This window comes from Notolepis coatsorum (assembly GCF_963971535.1).
Source record: "Notolepis coatsorum genome assembly, chromosome: 7".
Lineage (NCBI taxonomy): Eukaryota > Metazoa > Chordata > Actinopteri > Aulopiformes > Paralepididae > Notolepis > Notolepis coatsorum.
The window spans coordinates 49,686,903-49,702,691 of NC_140171.1; positions in this window are offsets into that span (position 1 = coordinate 49,686,903).

A 15,789-nucleotide genomic window follows, 5' to 3' on the forward strand; every position below is an offset into this window, starting at 1 on the left:
TAATACAGTTAAATAAATAGATAAATGATTCCCCCCCCCCCCACTGTACCGAAAATAATACCGAACGTGTCTTCAAAACCGAGGTACGTACCGAACCGTGGATTTTGTGTACCGTTACACCCCTAATGTTTCTATAACTCTCTCCCATATAACTCTCTCCCATACCCTTAACACCAACCGCTGAAGTGCCCTTGAGCAAGGCACTAAACCCCCAACTGCTCCAGTGGAGTTGCTCAGTGGCCAACAGTGTCAGACTGTGGTTGTACTGGGGCCTAACAAAATTAATAGTTGGTTTCAGGTTGGTTGTCAGTTTGGCCATGGGTAGGTAGGGAATTTATTTTATTTAATTTTTTTATTTTATTCTTTCCCACGGCGACTATGGATAGGGAATTTCTTTATTTAATTAAAATGTTCACAACAACATGGATGCATGTACTCTGCCAGCATGTTTAATATCCATAATACTAAATGTTTGACTAAGATTTCTATGAAACTTTATTAAAAAAAAAAAAAAATATATATATAATTTTTTCTAAAAACTCATAAAATATATTGGGTCGCACCTAAATCGGCAGGGTCGGTCAGCAACCTGAAACCAACTATTAATTTTGTTAGGCCTGGGCAGCTCCCAGGTGTGAATGGAACTCTGTGAATGTGAAGCAGGGCGTAGCTGAAAAAGAGCATCTGTGCTCAGCGAACCTACCCTGGGTAAATAAAGGTTAAAATACAAAATAAAAAAAATAAACACTGCAAGAACAGGCTGAAGCAGCATGTCATTCAAGTAGATGCCGTCCATGGAAGAACAGTGTCCAGGGTAATTCCTTGTACTGTATGAACCAGGGAAACAGTGTGCTGGGGTACCCCAAGTTTGACTCTGGTTCGCTTGACAATTAAGTTTGGGTCACTTCGGTTCCAAGAACAGGCTGAAGCAGCATGTCATTCAAGTAGATGCCGTCCATGGAAGAACAGTGTCCATCAGGGTAATTCCTTGTACTGTATGAACCAGGGAAACAGTGTGTGCTGTGCTGTGCTGGGGTACCCTAAGTTTGACTCTGGTTCGCTTGACTTAAGTTTGGGTCACTTCGGTTCCTTGAGATGCCTCCCTCCCGGTCTGGCGCATAACGAAGCCACTTCTTGACAGTTTCGCTGTAGTCCTGGTCGGTCAGCTTGGGGTCAAACTGTCGAGCAGCAGCTGATAGACACAAAAATAAAAAAGTGAGGAAGAGAGGTGAGATGATGTACGATGATAAGAGCACCCCTCACTTCACACGAGTGCGATTTTTTTTAATCACTCAATTACTCACTCTGTAGGTCTACAGTAACAAGCTACAGTCAGCATCCAGTTAGACTGGACAGGAAAGAGAATTAAGCAATCGCCTAGCCTGACACCATCTAGGCAATACAATGTGTATCCATGCACCTCTAAAGCTCACCAATTACGTTGTCCATTTCTTATAGGTTGCACTTTCATCACTTTATTCCAACATAACACTTTTTTTTAAAGTTTTTGCAACAGCATAATTATATTCTGAATCACCAGCATCACCAGCATCACCACCTCACTACCTAAACTTAACCTATGAAGTAGTTTGCAGGGGAGGAAGCTCACCAAACATGCAGGCTTGTAGTGTGGTGTGCTTGAATGGCTTCTTGCTTTCTGAACAACGCTTGTCTTTCTTTCCAGCCCAGTTGAACCCACTGGCCAGGGCGTTGGTCATAGCAGTTTTCAACATCAGTCTGATCAGGTTCTCTGAATTGGTGCCTCCTACCAAAGCCAGGCGAGAAATCTAAATCAGAGAGAAGAAAATGAAGGCCCTGCGTTAGAAACAGCATAACGTTTATTTTATGAACACAGAGCAACCAACTTGTTTATACACACACTTTATGCATGCACTGATATTCCAGCCCATGCCAGTCATTAGGTTTAACCACATTAACCCTCCTGTCCATATGTAAACGGTATATTTGAACAATTTCAAAATGTTTCATAAATAGCAGATATACAAGCTCTAACACGTTTTGAACTAGAAAGTGCTAAACACATTTTTCCCCTGAACAAGACCACACTGAAACGATCTACATTTGATAAATGAATGCAGTTCAATAAATTACCATCTTTTGACGGACTGATTGCTCCATCAGTAATGATTCTGCCTCATTGAAGTCTTGTTCACTGGCGATTGGCAGCTGGAAGGGGAGCATAGTGGTTGTGGTGGCCACCCCGTGTCCCCTGGTCCCACCAGATATGTTGCCCTCAGCCAACTCGGTCTTGATGAACTGCACATCTCTCGATAGATCCTTCACCACGACAAGTAATTCAGCCAGCATTGAATTATTCTTCTGGATGGTAAGGTCTTCAGAAGAAGAGTTAAAATCATTAAGTGAGAAATAAAAATAAGCAGCAAATCACACGAGGAATTACACCATGTCCAATAGACTTGCCTTTCAGAAGCTGCCCGTCATCGCCGGCCATCTGTCTACGCTGTGAAACACCAGATTGCCCTGAGCTGTGTCCTGACATCGCTGTAGAAACAAAATCATAGTTATATATTTCACTAGTTTGACTGCATTGGATCAAACTGGTGGTAGTTCCCTCTAAAATGGCATACCATTTTGTGCATGTTGTGAGAGACCAGGGGGACTGTAGTATTGCCCCGAGCTGCATCCCGACATCCCTGTAGAAACAAATCATTATATTTAAAAATACAAAATCTGACTTGTCAGTCAAATGAACATACATGTCATAATCACTAACACCGGTTCCTGACAGGCAGCAAGCGAGCGAACTGGAGACGAAATCGCACACGACACTGTCCTGATATGACGCAGCGCGTGTCCGAGTGTGTGTTACCTCGATTCTCGACCAATAAAAAGTGTTTAGGGGCGGGACTCGGCCGCGTAATCGCTCAACTAGAGACACAGCGAGCGAATATTTGAGGGGTGAACGACATCGCTGCTCAGTTCACTGTCGCTCGCGGCAGGTCAGGATAGTCTGATTGAAACAAATACATTTTAATCACTTTTTCTCGCTCGCTCGTGTCGCTCTATGTCAGGAAGGGGTGTAAGGAGTTGTATCCCCGTCTCTCAAAACACTGTTACTGAAAGAGTACTGTATCATACCACTACTTGCACTTTGTCGATCTTGCAGCTGCTGGACATGTGAGGCCTGCTGCTGCTGGTGATACTGAACAATATCAAATCCTGGCATCTCGGCTGAAACACAGTAGGAAATACACAAAGTTATTAGCAAATGACGCTATTGTAATCCCCCATGTGAGAAAATGTTTGATTTCCATTCAGCTGATTTCACGTGCACTGCCAAATACTACTTTAATAAAAATATCAAAGACAATGCGAGACAATACAGATATTTTAAACATGCCAGAATATTATGTTATGAGATTGCTTGATAACTCACCATTATGTTGAGTTAGCGATTGCCGGTAGTTGCTAGTAACCAGATCTACAAAGGGGAAATGTAAAATAAGTTGCGACTCAAACATGGTGGAAATTGTGCTCAATATAAAAGCATTATGTACAACTACACATTTTTATTGTGACATTGCTTGCAAGTTGTGAAGGCTTTGAATTTTTGTAGTGGGCTGGCATGCACATTGTAAACATGTATTCTGTTGCATGCATGATGCCAGCGACCTGCCAGCAAGCTCCTCACAAGAACACAGATATGGGTTCACTTACTGTTATTTGGATCAGAAGTCTGCAACGAATCTAAATAGCTGTAGATCATGCCACCATCCAAAGAATCTAAAAAAGGTAAGCCAGGGTGAGAATTGAAGATGCTACAAATCATGTTTAAACAGTCATCTAGTTGGCATTTTAACATGCATAGCAACATACCATTCATTGTAGGCTCTTGGCCAACAACTGGAGGGTTGACGGATCTTAGCGCCTTACGAGACCGGCTCGATTTTGGAGTCTGTCCTACAACATATTTTAGTTGGCATGTTATTCACAATGTATATATTTTGGGCCAACTATAGAATAACTGCAAGAAATGCAGAAGTCCAATCAAATTAAAATGCTCAATTTGTCGGTACATGGTCAGACTAATTTGTTTAACTGTTTATTATTATTATTATTATTAACTGTAGCCATTTCCAAAGTGCCTATATAAAATAAATGCATTGCATCAATACCTGGGAAACCCACATCAGGTGCTTTGGCAAAACGTTTTCTTTTGGCGTCGCCACTCGAGTCAGAGTCCGAGTGCACATACTGCTGATTTGGCCTAAAAAAAAGTATATATATACACACATATAAATAAATGTAGTTATGATACTACGTTTATTAGTCAAGGCTAAAGTCTGAATACATAGGCCCTCAGGCCACTGTGTGTTATCCTTTTAGCACTACTTGCAACTACAACAGCAGTGCCATTATTTACAACACCCTAGGGAGAGTTGTCCCTTTAACAAAGTGAACACTGTACCTGGATCTTCTTTTCTGGCGGAGATCTCCTTCGTCCTCAGATTCAATTTCAGAGGTTGGACACATAGTTGAGGTGTACTTGGTCTCTCGTTTTTTGGCCTCATCATGGGTCTCTGGAAAGAGCAGAGAGAAAATGACAATTAACATATCTGCAGTCCAGTGTTTAACGAAAAAATATATGTACCTCTTATCATATGTGCATCGTCACAATTTGCGTCCTCACTTTTTGTGTATGTGTTGCACGAAATACTCACCACACGTAGTAAGCTCACGTACATCCTTATAGGTGATCCATTTATCATCTGGTTGCAGTCCATCTCGAAGGGCTTTTGTGAGCTTTATGTGTTTAGGGGGCCATAACACAGTCTGGTCTTTAGCATTAAACCAGCTCTCTAGAACTACTGCTGTCCCACCATTTGGGAACTGTACAACTGACCACAGCACCACCTCACCATTCATCTTCAAAGGGCTGAAATGAGAATTTACGGTACTCATAATGATCTCTCCTTACAAGCCATTCCCATACCGTCCTAAACTAATATAATCCAGCCTTATTTCTGTAGTCGTCGGTGTAGGTTATCCAGTGTACATATCCACACGGTCCTCGTCTAGGGCTCCTCGGGTGAAAGCGCCAGGGTAAGCAGCCCAGCCTGGATAAGCACACTAGCTGGTACGAGGAAACGTTGGTAATGCTGGTCACTGTAGAACGGTAGCCGCACGATACACTATACATAATAGACTAATAATAATAGAATAGGTCGAACTCGACGATACAGCTTTAAACTCTGACACTTCAGCTATCAATTTGCACGCGGTCTCAAGGCTCTATTTTGGGGCAAAACGGGCACACTTCACAGCACGTTGTATCATGGTGAAGGCTTCAACTTATTGGGGTAACTAACTGCTGTATCCACCTGAAACGTATTTATACGTAAGGTGAATAATCTATAGTACCAGCCTTATTTCTGTCTGTCGTCGTCGGTGTAGGTTATCCAGTGTACATATCCACACGGTCCTCGTCTAGGGCTCCTCGGGTGAAAGCGCCAGGGTAAGCAGCCCAGCCTGGATAAGCACACTAGCTGGTACGAGGAAACGTTGGTAATGCTGGTCACTGTAGAACGGTAGCCGCACGATACACTATACATAATAGACTAATAATAATAGAATAGGTCGAACTCGACGATACAGCTTTAAACTCTGACACTTCAGCTATCAATTTGCACGCGGTCTCAAGGCTCTATTTTGGGGCAAAACGGGCACACTTCACAGCACGTTGTATCGTGGTGAAGGCTTCAACTTATTGGGGTAACTAACTGCTGTATCCACCTGAAACGTATTTATACGTAAGGTGAATAATCTATAGTACCAGCCTTATTTCTGTCTGTAGTCGTCGGTGTAGGTTATCCAGTGTACATATCCACACGGTTCTCGTCTAGGGCTCCTCGGGTGAAAGCGCCTGGGTAAGCAGCCCAGCCTGGATAAGCACACTAGCTGGTACGAGGAAACGTTGGTAATTAGTCCGCACACATTGCATTTTTGAAGCATTTAAAGGAAAACTCCAACATTTTGTGAAATTAGCTTATTTGACATCTTCCCTGGAGTTATAAGAAGATACATACCTTTTTCGTCTCTCTGCATGCATTGGGCTTAGGGAACGCCTGGACAGTTAGCCTAGCTTAACTTCATCACTGGAAGTGGGGCAGACATCTAACCTAGTTCACTACAGTCAGGAAATATACTCCAAATACAATCAAAATACAACTCCCAAACGTTCCCGTAAACATGTTGTGACCTGTGTATTTACCACGTCTCCCAGTCACACAAGTCTCCAAGTCACACAAGTCTCCCAGTCACACAAGTCTCCAAGTCACATGAGTCACACAAGTCTCCAAGTCACACAAGTCACACAAGTCCAAGTCTCCAAGTCACATGAGTCACACAAGTCTCCAAGTCACACAAGTCACACAAGTCACACAAGTCACACAAGTCCAAGTCACACAAGTCTCCAAGTCACACAAGTCTCCAAGTCACACAAGTCTCCAAGTCACACAAGTCACACAAGTCACACAAGTCCAAGTCACACAAGTCACACAAGTCTCCAAGTCACACAAGTCACACAAGTCTCCAAGTCACACAAGTCTCCAAGTCACACAAGTCACACAAGTCACACAAGTCCAAGTCACACAAGTCTCCAAGTCACACAAGTCACACAAGTCACACAAGTCACACAAGTCCAAGTCACACAAGTCTCCAAGTCACACAAGTCTCCAAGTCACACAAGTCTCCAAGTCACACAAGTCACACAAGTCACACAAGTCCAAGTCACACAAGTCTCCAAGTCACACAAGTCACACAAGTCACACAAGTCCAAGTCACACAAGTCCAAGTCTCCAAGTCACACAAGTCTCCAAGTCACACAAGTCACACAAGTCACACAAGTCACACAAGTCCAAGTCACACAAGTCTCCAAGTCACACAAGTCTCCAAGTCACACAAGTCTCCAAGTCACACAAGTCACACAAGTCACACAAGTCCAAGTCACACAAGTCACACAAGTCTCCAAGTCACACAAGTCTCCAAGTCACACAAGTCACACAAGTCCAAGTCACACAAGTCACACAAGTCTCCAAGTCACAAAAGTCTCCCAGTCACACGAGACTCATGTGACTGGGAGACTCGTGTGACTTGTGTGACTGGGAGACGGGGTAAACACACAGGTCACAACATGTTTACAGGAACGTTTGGGAGTTGTATTTGGAGTATATTTCCTGACTGTAGTGAACTAGGCTAGATGTCTGCCCCACTTCCAGTGATGAAGTTAAGCTAGGCTAACGGTCCAGGCGTTCCCTAAGCCCAAAGCATGCAGAGAGACGAAAAAGGTATGCATCTTCTTGTCCAACTCCAGGGAAGATGTTAAATAAGCTAATTTCACAAAATGTTGGAGTTTTCCTTTAAGCGTTTCAATTGGCCAGCCAAACATGTTATCTGTGTACATGTAATATTGTACTAATTGTGTATTTATTAATGAGGTAAGTTATGCCCCGAAATCCGACGTTAGAGTCAGTGTGTCAATATAGTTACTGCACTTTAGCTTTGTAGGGCAGTATGGTTATGCTGTTAAATGAAGTAGTGGTATTGCAATGGCACCATCTCCGTCTGGAGAGAGAAGACATTTGCGCTTGATATAGCGAAGTTTACCTATCCCTATATCTTCTTGCAAGCCACTGACCTTGTATGTACCAATGTATGATGATTCACAGGGATACATGTAGTATGGCTGTTTGTGTCTGTACTTTGTGTAAATTATATATACCTCTTCCTCTGATTTAAGAATATTCTCTACTAATGCAAATCCATCTCCAACCTCAATACAATTGTCTCCTTTCTTTGTGGACAAAGTAAACCGATGAGTGGAGACCTTCCTGTACTGTTGTGAAGAAGTAAACTGTGGGGGGACAGGCCCATCAGTGTGAATATTACGCAAAATTGGATCATCTGTGGGACATGGGGATCCAACATGTGGAATTTCAGACAACCTTTTCACTACCTGTTGTAGAGGCTGATGTGGCTTGCGTAGAAGATGCTTAATTTGTCCAAGATAGTTCTCAAAAGGGAATCCTGAGATATTATCTAGAGTGCCAAACTTCCTGTATTCCTCAGCCAAATGAATAAGCTGGTGTACATTGTACACAATTTCACCTCTTCCATACACTGTCCCAAAGTGTTCAACAAAAGAAACCATCAACTTGTGCGCAAAGGCCAACATTTCCTCAGAAATACTAGGGGACAGCAACAAGTACATTCCAACAGAAAACAACATGAAGTTGTCATACAGCTCACTGGGGAGGGAATCCTTCAAAACAACAGAACCCCAATACAACATGAAGGATCGCAACTCAGTAGCTTTCCAGCGATCTAACTCTGACAGTTCCCTTGGTTTACGGTTAAATTCACAAGGCATGTAGGGACGTAGCTTTAGCAGTTTACCTGAAATGGCTTGTACAGTTTTGGAAGGGACCCTTGTTGCCAAATTCTTCCCCTTTAACCATATATTAAGCAGTTTCCTTGTAACTCCGAGACAACAGAGATGCATGTAATCAGTTGGAAACATAGAAACCATCTTAACTAAACCTGTTAAAGGGCTCGTCCCATTGTGATGTGCCTCATCAACCATGTCTGAGAAACTGGAGTCTGTCCTAAGTCTGACTTTTGTTTCAGGATATGTCATTTTATTTCTCCATACACCCTCCTGAAAACACTTGTCACAACCAGAATAGCCATTAAATGCCTTGGTCTGCTTAATATAAGCTCTAGCCGGGGCATCACAAATGAAAGAAGAAATCTGTACATCAAATTGCTTGTCATTATAAATAATGCCATTAGACAGTACATTCTGAAGATCTTTGACAAACTGCTCTAGGTACTCAAAAACACTCTTTGGCTTGCTTAGACCACAAAAAATGCCAACAACAAATGGGGACTTTGTGTAGTCACATTTGAGACTTCCAAGTATGGGCCAAAACTGAAGTTTAGAACTTTTGAATAAAGGTAAACCATCTATATTAAACTGTAAATTAAGAGTTGTCAGAGTTGCCGGTAAAATCAAACATGCCAACCGTGAAAGCACCCCTTTGACTAAACCAAAATGATAGTATTCTCCCCCTTCAATCTTAGTGGTAGGCACATGTTTTTGTGTTCCTAGCAATGTTCTTCCATCTTTAGGAAGGGTGGGGTGAAACATCTTCAAAAAGGACAGCAAAGATGATAGTGCAACCAGAGAGACTGAATAGGATGTTGCCCAATATTTTAAACTTGTCATGAGGAAATCTTCATTATGCTCATCACTGTCAAAGACATGTTCAGGTTCAATTTCGTCATCCCCAGCTATACTTTCAAAATGTGCATTTGACTCACCTGGTGAGTCAATCTTTTCACTTTGATCACTGATAGTTAGTGGTCTGTTTAGTGGCAAGTCTGAAGTTGATAAATCTAGTGGCAAGTCTGATCTAGTTGTTAAATCTAGTGGCAAGTCTGTCTTTGGTAAATCGAGCAGGCACTCAGTATAGGCTGTGACAGGATCTGTGTTCTCTAAAGAGTGATGGTTTGTCCTTGAATTAGCAGCAACAATTAACTTATAATCAGTGAGGATAGCCTGCTCTGTCTCTCTCACTAATTTGTTGACTCTACGTCTTTTAGCCCGAGAATAAGATGACATAGTGATGAGGTGCTGTAGTCAATGTAATGGTACATACATTGTGCTATTTACTTGGCTAGAACAGGTCTTTGCTTCAATTGCTGCAACGTGCGGCTTCTTGAAACTGGTACGTGATTCTGGAAAAAGAAAGAAAAAAGGGGGGAGGGTCGACATTAATGTGCTGCATTGCAATGTGCAGGGTGAAACGCTTGCATAATTCTACATTTTGATCAATATCAAGAGAGTCCATTATTATATTATTGTTATATTGTTCATTAGAAAATACCATGTATATAACCAAACGTCTAACTATATAGTCAATGTAATGGTACATAAATTGTGGTATTTACTTGGCTAGAACAATTAAGTCTCAAACAGCCTGCAAACTACCTGGCGTTCTATCGCCATGCTCTAAGACAAACTCTAACCTTAACCAACTTAGAAAGAGTGCAAGGGGAGATGAAGCATATAGCGATATAAACATAGTCATAGCATCAAATTAGTATTTAGATAAGCCACAGAAAAAAATCACGTTATAAAAATAAGCAGTTTCTAAGAAAAAACGATTTGTTATGTGAAGCGCTTTATCAACATGGGCGCCGCCATTTTGTTTGGTGACATCACCGTCGCGGTGCATTTAGCTAGCTGGCTACCTAGCCGCAGCCGGGATTCAAAGCCAACTAACCGGCTAACCCAGCTCGCTAAATACTGCATGTAGCTAGCAGAACTGTAAAATTAGTTTGAACAGCCATACAAAAAGAAACACGCGGTCCCGTTGTTGTCTGGTAGGCAACGTTGCATTTACGGATCCACGTGTTTACTAGGCCAGCTAGCGCGTGCTTCCTTGACTACTTCCTGTTCACCCAATAAGCATGCTTTTGATTGGCTGAGTCGCACAACGTCATTCAGTACCAACGCACGCAATTGGACCACGCAATTTCTAATCGTTGGCGCTATAATAAATACATCGAAATAACTTAAACAACCGTACGATTCCACTTGCACACTCTCCAGAGTTATATTAAGCACACGCTACGAATATTCATGAATATTTATCTTAGTTGACGTATATATATATTTACCTACCAAACTGCAGCATATCACATGCACAACGCCGTCAAGATCCACTGGTGCACACTCACAATAACGTTATTTTTCACAGAACACAGTTAAGATAAAAGTAATATAGCCAAATCTTACTGTAAAGCACTCAGTAGAATCAAATCCGGGGGAACCAGACGTGCTGTTCTGAACAGCAGTTCACATCGAGTGCTCAGCTGCATGCTGGGACGTACGTCTGTTTAAATTGGGGGGGGATTCGGATCGGTCCAACGTAATGACGACAAACAGCATACGTTGAACAGCATCCGTTGATTCAACATTTATTAGATATTGGCATTTCAATCATTAAAATGCAACCACAAAACAATATTGATTCAATGATATGTTTTCAACATTAGTCAATTGCTTTAGCGGTTAATGGGTGATTCAACATCAATCGTCGACCTTAACCAAAAATCAAGCATTTTGACCATAAATCAACATTGAATTAACACCTTTTGCTATCTGGGTATGCTCTTACATCATGCAGGTACAGACGTACAAGATATATTCGCTACATTGCCCGACGGGGGAGGACCGACGGACTATGCTAAAGCTGTTAAGGCGCTAAATGACTACTTTGTGCCGCAGGTAAACACTGCGTTTGCGCGCCAGGCTTTCTACCAAGTATCACAGAAACCAGGTGAAACTGTACAGCAGTTTGTGACGAGGCTTCGTCAGGCTGCCAGAGACTGTGCATTTGCTGCGGACATTAGCAATCAAATAAGGGATGCGGTGCTGAGCAGGGGCACGTCGGACTATGTACGGAGAAAGTTACTGGAGGAACCACAACTTATGCTGCCGTGTGCGTTGGAAATAGCGTCGCAGTGTGAAAGAGTGGAGCTGCAAATGGCGGCGATGAAGATGAGTGACGGCGCTGAGGGGAGAGAGACGGTGAATCGTGTCTTCAAGAAAGAGGGCCAATTCCAGAAGTGGAAACCATCGCCTCGTGGAGATCGTGGAGAAGGAAAAGAGAAATCCAAATCCGATAAAGTGTGCTACAGATGTGGACACGGGGATCATCTGGCCAATGATTCTGCATGCCCTGCAAAAGGACAGACATGCAGGAAGTGTAATGGAAAAGGCCATTATGCCAAAGTCTGTAAATCCAAAGGTAAAGAAAGACAGACTGTGAGATGTGTTGAAACTGAGGACCAGAACACTGGGAACAGAGACTATGCATTTGTGGTTGAAGATGATTCAAATACTGAGAGGGTCACATTTGATGTTGGGGGAGTAGATCTACTTATGTTAATCGATTCAGGTGCATCAAGTAACATTGTAGATGAGAACACATGGAAAATGCTTAAAGGCGAACTCCAACATTTTGGGAAATTAGCTTATTTAACATCTTCCCTGGAGTTAGACAAGAAGATACATACCTTTTTTGTCTCTGTGCGTGCATTTTAGCTTTGCGAATAGACGCTCCGTTAGCATAGCTTAGCTTCATCACTGGAAGTGAGGCAGGACAGTAGCCTTACAGTGCCTTACAGTGTATTGCAAGGTCTGACATTGACCAAACTTGATATGCATGACCTTGGTGGGTTCTAGGTCAACTCCTGAAAAGGGGGTCAATGTCAGACTTTGCAATCAAAAGTTAGGGGGCTAATAACCCTTGCCATAATTTCAGTGCACCCCCTAACTTTTGATTGCAAGGTCTGACATTGACCCCCTTTTCAGGAGTTGACCTAGAGCCCACCAAGGTCATGCATATCAAATTTGGTCAATTTCAGACCTTGCAATACACTGTAAGGCACTGTAAGGCTACTGTCCTGCCTCACTTCCAGTGATGAAGCTAAGCTATGCTAACGGAGCGTCTATTCCCAAAGCTAAAATGCACGCACAGAGACAAAAAAGGTATGTATCTTCTTGTCTAACTCCAGGGAAGATGTTAAATAAGCTAATTTCCCAAAATGTTGGAGTTCCCCTTTTTAAGAGTAAAAATGTGTGTTTCTACCAAGGCAGCTAACAAACCGCTGTATACATACTCTTCCAAGATGCCTCTTCCAGTAATGGGTATATTCAAATGTCATGTTAAGGTGGGAGAGTGTGACACTGAGGCAGAGTTCACTGTAATACAGGGACGGGGGGAGCCACTGCTAGGCAGGAAGACTGCTATTGAGCTAGGTGTACTGAGGGTGGGTACAAACATAGTATGGGGTGGTAAATTTCTATCAAAAATAAACAAACGCAAAAGTAGAATCCACAATCGTAAAGTAGAATCCACAATCGTAAAAACTATCCACACAATCATAAAAACTATCCACACAAACATACCTCTCAATTTGTGTTTCATAAATCATAAAAACACGCTTGATTTGTTTATATTTACGTACGGAATTCTAAAAACAGCTTGATCTGCTTAGATTTACGTACGGAATTATAAGGACACACTTGATCAACTTGGAGTTACGTACGGAATTTTGAGACAAATATTTCACTGTTTTCCCCGTGGGGATTCGTGTGTGATGCTTCTTCTTCTTAGAGGTCCATCAAAAATAAACAAACGCAGAAGTAGATTCCACAATCATAAAAACGATCCACACATACACACCTCTCAATTTGTGTTTCATAAATCATAAAAACACGCTTGATTTGTTTATATTTACGTACGGAATTCTAAAAGTTACGGACAGAATTAAAAGTTACGGACAGAATTTTGAGACAAATATTCCACTGTTTTCCCCGGCGGGGATTCCTGTGTGCGTCTCTACAATTCGTAGCCGCATTTCTGCAGACCCCTCTCTGATTGGTTGAGGACATTTCTGCAGACCCCTCTCTGATTGGTTGAGGCCATTTCTGCAGACCCCTCTCTGATTGGTTGAGCAAAGCCCCTCTCTGATTGGCCCCTCTCCGAATCCCGGATCCCAGTTTTCTGATGAATAGCCCCAAAACATGGAGGTCTCGAACGCAATTTATACGCATGGAAGTATTGATTACGCCATAACGAATCATTAAAAAAATATACCGTTAACTGGAATATGTTGTGTGTGCCTTTACACATATGTTGGATAGGATTATGTAATTGGTTTGTATAGCTTCGCGTATAACGTTATTTCGCGTGACTTCGTGGTTTATTCATAACACATTTCACAACACAGCCAGCGTTCAACTTGTTTACACTCCCCACTTACTGTACAATGTAACATTTAGATTAACCCAGTTAATGCTTTAGACAGTTACAATGTAACATTTAGATTAACACAGTTAATGCCTAACTGTACTGTCTATCTGTATGTCATATGTTACGATGAATTGAAAATGGGGGACCCTGATGTAAACAAGACAAAGTCTTTCTCTGGTCTGCATCCCCTGGCCTTAACAATTGTATGTATTGAGCTGTACTACTGTACCCATTCTGCAATCTGTTAATAAAGTTTTCAATCAATCAATCAATAACTAGAGACAGTTACAATATAACATTTAGATTAATTAACCCAGTTAATGCCTTAAAGGGGAACTCCAACATTTTGGGAAATTAGCTTATTTAACATCTTCCCTGGAGTTAGACAAGAAGATACATACCTTTTTTGTCTCTGTGCGTGCATTTTAGCTTTGGGAATAGACGCTCCGTTAGCATAGCTTAGCTTCATCACTGGAAGTGAGGCAGGACAGTAGCCTTACAGTGCCTTACAGTGTATTGCAAGGTCTGACATTGACCAAATTTGACATGCATGACCTTGGTGGGCTCTAGGTCAACTCCTGAAAAGGGGGTCAATGTCAGACCTTGCAATCAAAAGTTAGGGGGCGCACTGAAATTATGGCAAGGGTTATTAGCCCCCTAACTTTTGATTGCAAAGTCTGACATTGACCCCCTTTTCAGGAGTTGACCTAGAGCCCACCAAGGTCATGCATATCAAGTTTGGTCAATGTCAGACCTTGCAATACACTGTAAGGCACTGTAAGGCTACTGTCCTGCCTCACTTCCAGTGATGAAGCTAAGCTATGCTAACGGAGCGTCTATTCCCAAAGCTAAAATGCACGCACAGAGACAAAAAAGGTATGTATCTTCTTGTCTAACTCCAGGGAAGATGTTAAATAAGCTAATTTCCCAAAATGTTGGAGTTCCCCTTTAAGAGAGAGAGGCTGGTGGTCAAGTCAAGTCAAGAATTTTATTTGTCACAAGTTGTTTATTTGCATACAAGTTTACAATGATTATGCAACGATGTGCATAATACAATAGTAATAACATATAATAGAATCCAATAGAACGACATTGTGCAATAAAACAAGTAAACAGAGTAGGGCATATCGGTATATGTACATAAGTTATTTACAGAGCATGGTAGGACATGCTAGGTCCTGTGGTAGTGCAATACACTGTTAGATCCGGATGAGGCACTGGGTCTTTATGTACATGCTATATTGGTGGTCAATGTCACTTCGGATTGCTACGACACATCTCTACTGCTTGTGACAGGCTGTGGTGCATTCCAGACTTTACTCCTGTTGGGAAACTATAGAGATGGGCCGTTGCTCACCACACTTTTCTTCGGACTCCCCGCAGCGAGCCGGCGTCGACCCCCGAGCTTCATTTTACGACGGGCAACAGAGGTGGGTTGAGCCGCTATGCTTGGCCCAGCACGGTTAGCGACTCGCCTGAGCGCGTGTGCACGTTTTGATGCATGGCTGATACCAGAGCGGCCGAAGGTGTGTAGAGCTGACAGCAGCTTGGAGGGATTCCCCTTCAGCTGATTGAAGATCTTTATCATGGCTGACGCTCCCCCTTGAAGTTCCTCATTGGTCAGCATTTCGTGGAACTCCTCTTTGAACTCCTCCAATTGGGACCGATACCTCTCTCTGGCTAAAACAGCTGAAAAAGATGGAGCAATAGATGATATTGTATTTGAACTGTAGTGTAAACATTTATATAAATTCAAAAATGGTCAGCAGAGGAGATCGAGCCTTTGAGGTGTCAGCACCTAGAGGTACGCCTTGCCAATGGACATCCCACGTGTTGAGCAACCTAATTGTTGTATTTATAATGCATGTATAAATACATTGACTATTGGCCATGACAATGAACACAATTTTGAAAAAAAACA